The following is a 13,839-nucleotide window of genomic DNA, read 5'->3' as shown; positions in this document are numbered from 1 at the left end:
TGTACCTTTAGCTAATGAAATCACAGAACTTTTAAGATGGAAAATTTCCAGGAAACAGAAAGGTAGAGAAAATGATAATGAATACCTCTCATATATCCAATGCTTGGCTTTAACAAGAACCCACTGACACAATGTAACAAAACTGTGGCATCCAAATATATTCTGGTGATGTCACACTCTGAAGTTATTTTTATTAAATACTCAATACTACTTGGTTAACTGCTTTCTTCTAGTTGAAAAGCAATTATTTGGAAACTTTTTCCAAAGATAATATCTAAATAGTAACATCTATATGTAACTATTATTTCTTTATTATTGTTACTAAAGGTATGTATTTTAATATTGAAACTTTCCCAAGGTTCAAAAAGACATTTCTATTAAGGCAGTGGTCACCCAAGCTACTAAATGTTTCTCATAGTTTCAAAATATATAAAATAGATATTGCTGTATCTCATTCTCCAGATTCAATTTTTTTTATCTGACAGTCTCATGTATTTTATTGAAATAATATTTTCCTTTTTTGTTTTAAAAAGCAAAACAAAAAAGATAGAAATGATACAGAATTTTTTTAAAAAGTAGGAAATTAACACTAGTATACTGCATATTGTTATTTTAGAAGTAGTTATTCAGATTACAAGATCTAGGCACAAAAATAAACAATGACAGCAACTATAATATCAACCTCTGTTAGTTCATCCAAAAGAACAGTTTGTGTTGTTTTTAAGACAGGCTCTCACTGTGTAGTTCAAGCTGTGCTTGAACTCCCAATGTAGGCCAGGCTGGCCTCAAATTTGCAGCAATCCTCCTGCCTCAGTCTCTAAGTACTGGGATTATAAGTATGTGCCACCATGGCCTACATATGAAAGTCTTTGTATAGACAAATATTTCCTTTCTTTTGAGTACATAGGAGTAGAATGATAGAAAGATCATAAATGGTCTCTTTCAATAAACCTCTTAAGTATTTTCCAAAGTGTTTACTTCATTTTATTTAATTTTTTAGTGTTTTTAGGATTTTATTGGTAATTTTAGATATGCATAACGACCACATTCATCATAGGGAATTTGTACTTGGGCATGACATATTCTGGCTTTTCTTTTTTCCCCATTCCTATCCCTTCCTTTAGTTGCTTTGCTTATCTTTGGTAACTATGATACAATAATATTCTTTGCTACAAAATCTATAAGGCGTGGTCATAATTTATGATGAAAGTTTAAATTTTTAAAATTTAGTACAGTGAGGGACACGTTACCATTCATGCCCCTCAAAACATCTTCACTTCGAGCACTTCCACCCCTTAACATTTTTGCCACTTCCAGCAAGTCCTAATTTGTGCCTCTAGCTGTAAGTCACTGTAATTGTACTGTCACGACTGCTTGGTTGTCCTGAATTGATTCACAAAGCTGCAAGAATGACAAGATAGGTGTGTTCAAAGCTAGGGGAATCTTTGGAGAGGAATTAATAACAATGTCTTTTACTGCAATAAATTTTACCATTTACTATATATTTTAGTCATAGCTCATACTGTAATAATCCAGACACTGGCATTCCCGTCTCATTTTTATTATTACCATCATATTTTTTTTTAACATTCTTTCAGCCTACTTAGGTCTTTAAAATGTATCTCACAGGCAGTATATAATCAGTTTCTTATCCAATCTGAGTATTTCTAGCCTTTAACTAGGGCATGTACATAGTCAATGGCTCTCAACGGGAGGCAGTTTAACACCCTCCCCATACTTGAGAATGTCTGCAGACTTTTTATTTTGTTTTTTTCCCTGAACTTCTGAAAAGTGTGGGCAGTGAAATAGCAGGCTGGAAACTGTAGTGTGTCTGCTGCTAGTGTATTTCCACCTGCTTGAAAGACTTCCTTTTAATTTCTCTTTCTACAGATCTGCTGGTGAGGAATTCTTTTGGCTTTTGTCTACAAAAAGTAAATCTGTCTTTGCTTTTCAAAGGTACTTTTTTCTGGGCACAGAATTTTCGATTGACAGGGTTTTTGCCAGTGCTTGAAATGTTGCATTATTGAATTCTCAGTACAGTTGTTTCCTGCAAGATATCTAGCGTCATCCTAACCTTTATAACGTTGTTTACAAGCCATGAAACCATTTGACTGCTTATCTCGGTGTGGTTTTCCTTCATATTTCTTGTTCTTGGGGTTCATTGATCTTGAATGTGAGTTTAGTTTCCCTCACATTTGGAAATGTTTTAGCAGTCATTTTCTCAAACATTTTTTATATTGTTCGCTCTAGCTTTGTGCCATTATTGGAATATGAGGCTTTAAAAATAAAGTTGTGCACAGCTCACTGTCTATTTTGATTTTGGTTATCTTCTACCAGTTTAGCCTTAAACTCATGATTCTTTCTGTGCAATGTCTAATTTGCTGTTAATCTCAGTCTATTTCATATGTTTAGTTTTCATCTCTAGATTGGCTTTTATTTTCCATATCTTTACTTACCTTTTTGAACACAGGAAATACACGGTACAAAGTCTGTGAATTTTAACATCTGTCCTTTTGCTTCTGATGACAATTTCCATTTTCCTGCTTACTTGCATCCACTCAAAGTGTCTTTTGAGTGGAATCCAGATACTGTGAATTTTACCTTAGTGGGTTCTAGATGCTACTGTGTTGCTATAAAGTTGCTTGAGTTATTTCCCTTGGAAATGGTGTGATGTTTTAAAGTCTTTCTTTAAACAGTTGCTTGGCAAGACAGGAATGATGCTCACTCCGCCTAGAGTTAATCATTTGCAGCACCCGCATACCCGTCCTCAACCCCCTGCCCCTGTGTCCCCCCCCCCAGCCACCCTTCTGCCTATGGTCCCTTGATGTCAGTGGTGAGGTTTTCTGGCTGTCTCGTGGGACAGACAGTGATTATTCTTAGCGTTCTCTGAGCCAATACAACTGCCTCTAATGCACTTGGCTGGTCCTTTACTTGAGGTCAGGCTATGGTCTCACGTGTGTGATCAAAATTTACCAAAAGTTTGAAAAATTTGTTCCTTCTCTCCGCAATTATTACTGCACACTCTCCTCTCTCCAGCGCCATGCTGCCAACTTGAGCACCAAGCTCTTGCTTTGGCCAGGCTCTGTGTGTTCCTGCAGGGGTTCTGTCCAGCTGCATGCGTTCACCCTCTCTGTGCTACAGCCTGGAAATGCTCTCAGGGCAGGAAATGGGGCTAATGCAGAACTCAGAATTCACTCTCCTTCACCAACTGGTGTTCAGTATCTTCAAAAACATGGCTTCCCATACTTTGTCCATTTTTTTATTGATTTTGGCATGTTTCAAACTTTTTGCATGCACGTGTATCTGTGTGTGATACTGAAAATTAAAGTCTCAAACTCAAAGATTTGCTCTGATCAACATCTGTAGCTTTTCTTTTTTTTTTTTTTTTTGAGACAGGGTCTCACTATGTTGTCCAGGCTGGCCTGAAACTGGAGCTGGTCCTCCTGCCTCAGCCTTCCAAGTGCTGGGATTACACGTGTGCACCATCACACCTAGCTTATGTTGGATGTCAATATTAGTGAAATCACACATATGAGATTCAAACTTTTTTCTTCCAAAAATATTCATAGAACTTCTTTTTATTTTATGATAATGGAGATTGAAGTCAGAGAGTATTAGACCCTTGAAACTTGTTTATTTTCAGGTAGGGTTTAAATCAACAAAGTCATTTTGAAAGCCTACATTGTCATTGTTTTTATAGTTATTTATTTGTTGTTGTGTTTTTCCCTCTAATATAGAAAGTTATGTATAGCTATTTATTTGTTGTTTTGTTTTTCCCTCTAATATAGAAAGGATAGATGTACATTTCTATGCTTATATATACTTGGAACTTCACCTAAAGAATTTACAAGAATTGATTTTAGTATGTGCGATAATATGGACAACTACACTGAAGAAAATCAGACACTGTGGTAGGCATTGATGATTTCCTATCATTTTTGTTCAAAAGCCAATAATCCTTTTATTCTTGGTTTTGATTGGCTGTAGTCTGTTTTCAATCATTTGATTCCAATATGTATGAAGATATGGACAGCTATTGTGAAGAAACAAGAGACATTACAGTAGCCATTATTGATTTCCTAGTGTCTGCTCTTGAAGCCCTTAGGGCCTTCATTCTTGTATTTTGATTGCTTTTGTACTATTTTGATGTGTATTAACTTATTGTGTGTGAAAGTATGGACACCTATTTTGAAGAAAACAAGAGACATTATGGTAGCCACTGTTGATTTCCTGCTGTCTTTTTCTGAAATCCTGTGTTATTCTTGCTTTATTCTGCTCTGCTTTGTTGTATTCTCTTTAAAATTAAAACTCAATCAATCAATCAACAAAGTCACTAGGCTCAAAATAGTATCCTTCCGGCTCAGCCTCCTGGAGGGTTGGGATTACAGTCATACGCTACCACATCCTGCTTGAGAAACTTTCCTTATAGTCCTAAAACCTTCTTCTTGTCCCACCAGTTAACTTGTTCCCTTTCTTTCCAAACACTGTTTTTTTTCAGTGGTTTTTCAGAGAGGGTCTACCATTCTGCTCAGGCCGTCCTCTGACTTGCCGCCTGCCTTGAGTGTTGCTCCTTTCCCAGACTCAGTTTTGCCACAACATAGTAAATGTACTCGAGGGAGAAGGAAAAAAATTCTTTAGTGTCCTTTGGGTTTGCACTTATTTCTGTTTGCTTAAATCATGTCGTTTATATACTCATACACTTTGTTTCCCAGCTTGTTCTACTTGTCTTAAAAATGTTAACTCTAAGTCAGTATTAATTGAAAGAAAATGAATAATGGGAGAAAATATAGGAAGTGAAACCCGAGGGAGGTTATGCTCCTCTGCAGTTCATGTGACCGAATGAGCAATCAGTCAGGCAGGAAAGTCGCGCAAGCCTGGCTGCACCTGCTGACAGATCCCACCCACTGCTTTCTCCGCCGTTCCAGTGGGAGGAGGTCTGTGGCCACAGACCAGCTAGGATTATAGGTGTCCGCCACCATTCTTGGCTAGCTCACTCATTTTTGGCATGTTAGAAAATGATCAAAGTAATTTTTTGTGGCGAAAAATCAATTTTCCATAGACCTATAGACTTGTTTTTCAAGTTTCCACCATTTCAGCAGAAGTCACCTAAAAAGAAAGCCATGAGCTGGGGAAGATAGGAGGGAGTGAAGAGCTTTATTTTTCCCAGGTGGTCCTGGCTGGAATAATTTCCAACAAAAGCCAGGAGGTGAGTGTCTGTGAGCCAGCATTTTTAGATGAGACGTAAGCAGGGGTGACAAAGGTGGGACAGGACAGCCTGGCAGTTCTGATTAGCTAGTAGGGTGAGATCACCAATTACAAGGCTATGTTAATGACCATCAGTCACAACACCAGATTAGTGACCATGAAGCCTGGTACAGTCATGTTCAGTTATGCTTTCATGGTTACAGGGGTTGTGAAAGCAATTACAGAGCCATGAAACAGTTACAGAGTTAGGCAGCTTCAAAGAGAACAAAGTCTTAAAAAAGAAGTTTTTCCTACTATGGTTTTACCTTTCATTTCTCCCTCCTGGATTTACTCAAAAAAATCTTTTTCAGTGTTGTTTCTACAGCAAATCTCTCTTGCAGTTGTTGCAGACCTTCTTGGACTATTCCAGAAATAGCAGCTTTCTCCTAGGGCAGTAAAAACTCCTCCTTGTAAAAAGACTAAATCTAAGCTTCTCCTTGCTTCACACCAAAACTGAAGTTCTCAAGTGTCATTGGGTGCCCCTTGAAAGGAGGCCATGGACACATATTTCCAAGAGAGATAGTTATATTCCATCCTGGGTCTGAGCCTGTATGTCCATATCTGTCTCAAGGGCACAGATAGAAATCAGAGGCCATCAGGACTGAATTCTGTATGGGGTCCCCTGGACTCTTTCTGGTAAGAGGGTGACCTTGTGTCTAAAGTGGTAATAATTTGGGGCCAGAGGTTTGGCTCAGTGGCACAAGCACTTGGCAAGTACGAGATCATGAGTTTGATTCTAGGTCCCCAAAAAAGTAATAATTTGGCAAAGATGAAATCCATGTGTTACTGGGCCCTCTATATTCCAGACTTTGGGCTGAACTATCTTTCAGGTGTCAGTATTTACCAGGAAAAACTCAACAGGGCTTTGGGTTGGGTCTATTTGATTTTCCTTGGCTAAACAGAACACAGCCAAAATTCAAGCCATAGCACTAAATGCAGGCACACTAGTAACAGTAAACACTTTTTAGTCATAACTGACAGGCCTAGGCTTTTTCTAAATGAGGAGCACAGTTTAAAACAGTAAGTCCTATCAACAAACCATGCACCGAGTAAGGTAAAGAGCATACTGGCTGTCTTCACCATTCTGGGGTGACTGTCCACAAGGCCAAGGCAAAAGTCACAGCCAGGAAGAGGACAGGAGCAAGAACCAAGCTGGAGGGCACCATATCAAGGACATACGGGAGGCCCTGGGGTAAATGGTCACACTTGTGATTCTGTGAATGTTGTCCTCCAAGCTTCAGCTGTGCATCGATCTGTCAGCATCCAGAGTGACAAGAGCAAGGCTTGGAGAGTGTTGTCTCTGCAGTGCTGTTTTCAGGGGAGTTGACTCATCTGGATGGACCTTCCAGCAATCACCTGGGTGAGCCTGTTTGATCTGAGAATGCTGTATCTTCAGCTGAATTTCTAAATTACATAAGGGCCTCTCTAGGTGGGCTGTACAGATTCTTTTTTCCAATCTTGTATTCAAACCACATCCCCAGGGCTATATGTATGGGCAGGTGTGTCTGTGGGTATAGTTGATCTTTCAGCTATATTTGTGTGTATCTGAGAAAACGTTTTTTCCTGTGCACATTGTTCCTGCAGGGATGTACAACCTAGCTGATGTAGGTCTCTCCAGAGACCTCTACTTATGGGAGGAGGCCTCCCACACAACATTTTGAAGGGTGTATACCTTGTGGGTCCTGGTGAACTTCAGACTTACAGAAAGCCCATGAGAAATAAATCTATCTATGGTGACTGAGTTTCTTGGTGATACTTAATACTGACTTAAAAGTCTATTCATTCTTTCCACTTTCCCAGAACTTTGTGGCCTGTATGTTGTATGTAAATTCCATTCGATTTTTAACTCTTTAGTCAGCTTTCGGGTTATTTATGCCACAAATGTAGACCCACTGACCCTGCCTATGGTGAGGGGCAGCCCATACTGGGGAATTCTTTTTCTTAGTAGTGCTCTTCAAACCTCAGTGGCCTTTTTATTCTAGTAAGGAATGCCTTCAGCCATCCACAAGAAGCAGAGACAAGCACCAGGTGATATTTATAGCCTCTGCATGGTTTTTTTCTCTGTACAGTTCACTTGCAAGTCTTTAAAAGGGGAAAGTGCAGCTTGTTGAATACCTGGTGGGGGTTTAGGCCCTGATGGGGCTCAGTTCTTGCACAGATTTGACATCTCTGATTAACAGAGGCACAGACTGAGGCTAACTTAGGCCCTTACGGTGGATAGCGGTGACCTTCTTAAGCTTCCAAATTGCAGTCAGGAGGTGAACGATTTCCTCCTGGTTTGTAATTTGTTTTCCTTCTGCCGTGAGAAGTTCACGTTCCTTGTACAGCATTCCGTGGATGTGAACAGTGGCAAAAGCATACCTCGAGTCAATATAAATGTTACCTTCTTTCCTTTTACCCAGTTAAGAGCTTGTATTAAGGCCCATAATTCAGCTTGTTGAGCAGACCAGTGTTGTGGAAGAGGTCCAGCTAGGAGCACCTCCTCTGTGGTAACAGCAGCACATTCAGCCTGACGTTGCCCATCCTTGACTGAGCCCCTTCATCTGTAAACAGGGTCCACTCAGCATCAGAAAAGTGCTCCATCTGTAGATCTGGCTGGCTAGCGAGCAGCTCATCAGTCAAAGCTAGCCAGTCATGGTCAGGGCGTCCACGCTCAGTAGGCAACAAGGTAGCTGAGCTGAGAGGTTTAGTCAACTGAAAAGTGAGTCGGGGGTTTTCACAAAGCAGTCCTGGATATTGAGTAACACAGCTATTTGAAAGTCAGTGTTGTCTCCAACTATTTAATAATTCCAGGACAGCATGTGGGACTTGAGGTGTCAGATTTTGTCCTAAGGTCAGCTTGTCAGCTTCTTTAATCAGAAGGATGGTTGCTGCTGGTGCTCTCAGGCACAGAGAGCAGGCAGGCAGACCAGCCCTTAGCCACAGAGTCTAGGCTCTTTGACAGACATGTGATGGGCCTCTCCCAAGGGCCGATCTTTGGGTTCAGGACTCCCAGTGCTACGAATCTTCTTTCATAAACCAGTGTGTGAAAGAGCCTACTCACATAGGAGTGCCTACTGCTGGGACTGCTGATAGCACTTGTTTTATCCCAATTTGACAGAAACCTGCAGTGCCCAGGAATTTTCTAAGCTGTCTTTTATTTTCAGGCTTTGGAATGGAGGGAATGACTTCTTTTCCTTCTGGGCCCAGGAGCCTGAGACTTTTTTCCAAGTCAAACCCCAAGTAATGCACTTTCTGATATGTTTGAGTCTTATTCCAGGAGAGTTTATAGCCTGTGGCCAGCAGGTGGTGAAGGACCTGTGTTCCCTTCCAGCGGTCTGATTGACTTGAACTGCAAATCATATCATCAGCATCCTACATGTGAGTGCAACTGAAGTCTGCATGTGGAAATTGGGGCAGGTAAGCAGCAAGTGCATCCTCAAAAAGTGTGTATGTGGAGGGGGGGAGCTCTTGAAACCTTGTGGTAGATGAATCCAGGTAAGTTGGTCTTTTCATCTCTGGGTCTTCCCAGGTGAATATGGCTGGTTCTCAGGTGTAACCCATAGACAGAAGAAAGCATTTAAATCCAGAGAGGTGATCTAGGCAACTTCAGGAAGAAGCAGAAACAAGAGGGTATAAGGGTTTGGACCTATCTAGGGCTGATTTGTGGTAGGTGAGTTGATGGCATAGGGGTCCCGCATTGACCAGTCCCATTGCACTGTTTCATTAGGAGGAGAGAGTGTTCCAAGGCAATTGACAATCTATCAGGATTCCAAACTGTTTCAAGCAAGAGATGTGGGGCTGGCTGCACACCTGAGCCTCTCATGACACTGGGTACTGCTTAGCAGCCATGAGGATTGCATTGGGACAGAGATTGATCACCAAAGGGACATAACTGATAGCAAGTCCAGGGGATGAGTCCTCTGTCCATATTTCTGGAAACAAGTCTCTCAAAACTTCAGGGTTATGATCCTCAGGCATTTCAGGCTGATGTAGGCACCACTGTTCTTCTTGGGGTATAGTCAGAGTCAATATCAAGTCTGGAACAAAGGACCCAAGTGGCAAAGAAGGCAAAGAAATAATTGTTCTCCACTTGGAAAGGCGGTCACATCACTGGAGAGGGATAGGGCACTCAGGCACATACAAGGATTTCATGTGTGATGGGGTCACATACAAGAATTCATGTCTGATAGGGTCCACCAATCGTGCAAGACCTGCTTTGACAGAATTTCTTCACAGGCAGGGCTTCAGTGGCAGTAATGACTTGGATTTTCAGGAGGTTAAGGGAGCAACAGATTGAGTCACAACTGAATGTTCAGCTGAAAAAAAGCTCACAGTTTTCCCCCAATTCTGGCAACAAAGGTGGGCTACCAGGGGCCCAGTCTAATAGAGCCTGATCTGTTGAAGCTGCAAAGTCAGGAGGAACAGAAGGCTGTTGTCACTGAAAAGAGAGTGAAGAGGTACATGCTGAGATGGTCCCACACAATCAATTTTCTTTGTGTCTCACAATGGCGGGAGGATTGATCTTTCCAGTGTCCAAACAGTCTGAAGTCAGTGCATCTGTCAGCTGCCAAAGCATACCATCTGCCATCAGTTTTAGGCTGTCAGGTTCAAGAAGCCCCATTATATCAGTTTCCACTGATATAAGCAGGACACTTCAGGATCAGGCTTTCCTAACATCACAGAACCTGGGAGCTGTGGCTTTGGAGACAGAACAGGCAGCAAAGGCTGTGGTGGCTGCCTGAGTAGCTTGGGGCTGATGAATGTAAGGAGGAGGCAGGTCAGACTTACGTCCTGCAGCAGAATAGGATAAAGCTCTTCTGGCTAGGGTTGAATTTGAGAGCCTCTTGCGTGGTGTTCTGGATTTGTTTTGATGACCAGGATGGCTTTCTTGTCATGCAGGACACAGGTGTACAACCAAGGTAGGAGGCTCTGACACAGGTTGAGCCAGGAGTCAATATGAGAAAACTGATCAGGATAGTCTCACTCATCATTGGGCTCTGTGACTTTCTCCAGACTTGGTGGACACTTCCAATATCAAGTGTCCCTTCAGATTGGACCAAGTTTTGGCCATTCAATTTCACAAAAGGCATGGAGTTTCTGAGGTTTCATTTACACTCCACAGTCAGTAGGAAATCCTCTTTTGTGAAGGTTTACTTTGACTTGCACCCACTCTATTTCCCTATGGTGCATGTTGTGTACCCTTGACCAATTACACAACAAAGGGTAGGTGCTCCTCAGGTGAGCAGCCAAGCACTGATCAGCTCTGGCCACTCCCTTCATGGGGATTTAAGTTCATTTGGCAATTGGTGCACTTGTATAAACCCTGAGCCTAGTCAGACCCTCATTACAGAGGCTGGGTCACCTTTAGCTGTATGATGTGACTATCAGACTACAGAAATCTGACTCTTGAGTTCTGTAACTCTGAAATCCTGAAGGGTCCTGTCACCATGGAGCACAGATGAAACAGTTCACTGCTTTCACCATCCATTGCAGACACTCACACAATCATTCAGGAGGCACTCAGAGGTTAAACATTCCAACTCCTTCCCTTAGAGTAGCCTTAACCAACAAGAGATGGTCAAGCGCTTCTTCACCTGAGCAGACTGATAACCTGACTACCAGGGTGGGGGCTCCTGGGGGTCTTAACTTATCTGATGACCCAACCTAAATGCAACCTTTCCCCCTCTTTTGTGTCCAATGGGGACTGTTAGCATCAACCAGGAACCTCCCATCCAAGCCTCTGAGGAGACTCTGAGAAAATCTGGAGGGTGTACCTTCCCATCAAGGAGCCTGGAGAGGGTTCTGCTCCAGCTGCCAGACTCCAGATAGTGGCCTCATTGGCCAAAACAGCCTTCCTGGTCAGGGAACTGAGAATGTTGTAGCTTCAAAGAGAACAAAGTTTTAAAAAGAAATATTTTGCTAGTATGATTTTCCCTTTCAACTAGTTTCAGTATTAGCCTGAAGTCCAGTTACTTTGAACTCAGGTTGTGGCTACCACGTGTGTGAAAATGGATCCACTCAAAGGAGCTGAGACATTACTATACCCTGTCTTCCCAGTCAGAACCTCCGGAGGGGCAGAAATAACATCCTGACTAATCTTAACTCTTACAAACACCATTAGATGACGTAAACATAATTCACACAAAATTGTAAACAGATAGAAGGTGTGAAAGAGCTCCACTTCTGTTAAATTAGCTGTTTGTCTATGGAAAATGGCACTCCGGGCCTTGTCCCAAACAGACCTTCCTCATTTAAGGACCCAGTTACGGGCCTGTGGCAATGTCATCAGATGAATTTGTTGCTAAATGAGGACTTCTACATGGCATGTAAATTACAATATTCAGAACAAGGAATGGCCAAAGGAAACTCCAACTCGATGCCTTTGCTGTTATTTGCATAACTCTTACATGCAGTAGTGGAATGTAAAAAACGACACAAAACTACAGTGCTATATCATATGGTACAATCATCAAAACTTACAGCACTGTATCAACAAGATGTCCTGGCTCGGCATGGTGCACATGCCTGTAATCCCAGCACTGGGGAGTTTGGGCAAGAGGATCACTATAAGGCCAGCCTGGGCTACATACTGAGTTCAAAGCCTGCCTGACCTACAAAGCTAGACCTTGTCTCAAAAATAAAACAAAAGAAAACCCCAAGAAAAACAAAAATTAAAAAATCCCAAGAGTCAGAGAGAAACAAGCTGTGTTATACAGAAAGAAGCCATGAGCATATACACAAGATGTAAAGAACTGTACAAAAAATATTCAAGCTAACGTTTTGGTTATCAAATCCTTCAAAGTTCTCATCAGTGTCATCGTCAGAACTATGATCAGGAGGTAAAAAAGGCCCAGGTTGGGGGGATGACAAGGTAGAAATGGTCTGTTTTGTCATTTTCTTTTTTTGCTTCATAAACGTTTACAATAGCCTTGTAAAAGTTCTCTTATTTGCAGCCTTGTGAGAACTAGAATCTTCATCACATCTTAGCACACTGTAGACATCACTTCTCTTGCAGAATTTAGCAAACCACCCTCTACTGGCTTTAAGTTTATCACTTGTTGCACGTGGAGCATTTTCTTGTGTTAATCTTTTTGTCGTTTCCTGGTCTTTTCACAGATCACAGCTTCACTAATGCTGTCCCTGCCAGCTGTTTCTCATCCAACTACACTGACAAAAATCTTTCTACTCTTCCAGCACTTGTGTCCTCTGCTTGGTTAACATCGTTATTCCTTTTGCTATGCAGATGGCTCCTGTGATGCCTTCAAAACAGATTTTGAGACTGTCAGCTTCACCAGTTTGTCTGCTGAGGCCAGATCAGCTACATGAACACCACGCTCGTGCTTTTCTGCGATTTTTTTCTTCTATGCAATGATTATCATTCTTATTTTTCTTGCTCTGCACATTCTTACCACCTTCATTGCCCTTTCTTTGGAGGCAAGCTGGACTGAATAACACTGTATAGTATTGTGTGTACTAAAAAGCTTCACAGTAAGTGTGCATGGGTCTGTGACCTCGATCTGAACAAGAGGAAGCCACAACCACCTTTTAGAGTGGGGAAGGTGACTGGGGTCATTTGTCACCCGATGCAGAGTCTGTGAATGGAAGCAAAATTTTGCTGAGTGTTTCTGTTGATGAACTGAGGTAATACTGTGCTGGGTTCAGTCCTTGTCACTGCCTTCATAATCACAGAACTATTTCCTGTAATAACAGCATGCAAAGCAACAACCATATGTCAACACTTTACTTAAAACCTATTTAAAATTTTCGTCAACAACCCAGGAAGATGAAAGAATAGTGGTGACAAATTGTCTGGGAACTAGAAGGAGGAAAAAGTTAATAAGATATAAAATAAAAACAGAAAAGGAAACACAAGAAAATTGATTTTGATGGTATTATTTTTATGCCTGAAAAGGGGGGGGGGTAGAAGGAGAGAAGGTCTGAGAGGTTAATGGGAAGGCAGAAAAAATAAAAAAGGAAGGAAAAAGCATAACTGAAAAGTGAGCAATTTTATGTGTGTTGGACCTAATAAATAGCTATCTCTGCCTGCAGAAACCCAGTGTTGGAAGACTCAAAAAATCATCCTTAGTGAGAGAACTCAATAGATACATGCAAATGCCTGCAGAAATTCAAACAGAATGCAAACCCACATGCAACTGAGTACACGCTTATGCTGCACCCCTAATACTTTGGGAGTGACAGAGGACCTGAAGTCTGTGTAGGTGCAGACTGCAGGTGGGTCAGACAGCAGGAAAAACCTCCGTTGATTTCTAGCTCTGTTCTGCTCAGTGCGCTGAATTTCAGGACACTTGCTCTCTCTAGGAAGTTTCAGGCTCAGGTCCTCCACCAGCCACAACCTTCCAGAACACTCCATTGTCTTCTCCCAAACTTCCTGCTCGGCTTGCTCACACTGCTGTGATCTCAGTGGGCTCTGGAACTAGCTTGGAGGCTTCCTCATGCAGGTTATTTGTCTCCACCTTCCTATCCCTGCTCACAGGGCCCAAATTTCCCCAGGCTCTGAAGTTCTATTTAGTTCTGGAATGCCCCAGCGCCCTGAACCAGAGGCTGCAATCCTGTCCTTCTATCTGTGCTGCAGACAGCAGCAACTGGGGTGGG

General features: G+C 41.9%; 1 long non-coding RNA gene across 1 annotated transcript; it reads left to right on the top strand.

Moving 5' to 3' along the window:
* Nucleotides 1-6,051: 6,051 nt before the first annotated feature.
* LOC134471518 (uncharacterized) lies at nucleotides 6,052-13,786 on the top strand. The gene is made up of 3 exons (XR_010040969.1): nucleotides 6,052-6,604; nucleotides 8,504-8,643; nucleotides 12,470-13,786. It is a non-coding gene; the product is annotated as an uncharacterized LOC134471518 (long non-coding RNA).
* The last annotated feature ends 53 nt before the right edge of the window (nucleotides 13,787-13,839 follow it).

This window comes from Cavia porcellus, unplaced genomic scaffold, assembly GCF_034190915.1.
Source record: "Cavia porcellus strain 051 isolate PalLab524CR breed Dunkin Hartley unplaced genomic scaffold, mCavPor4.1 scaffold_18, whole genome shotgun sequence".
Lineage (NCBI taxonomy): Eukaryota > Metazoa > Chordata > Mammalia > Rodentia > Caviidae > Cavia > Cavia porcellus.
Note: the sequence above shows the minus strand (reverse complement) of the source record. Positions and strands in the feature narration are given on the sequence as shown.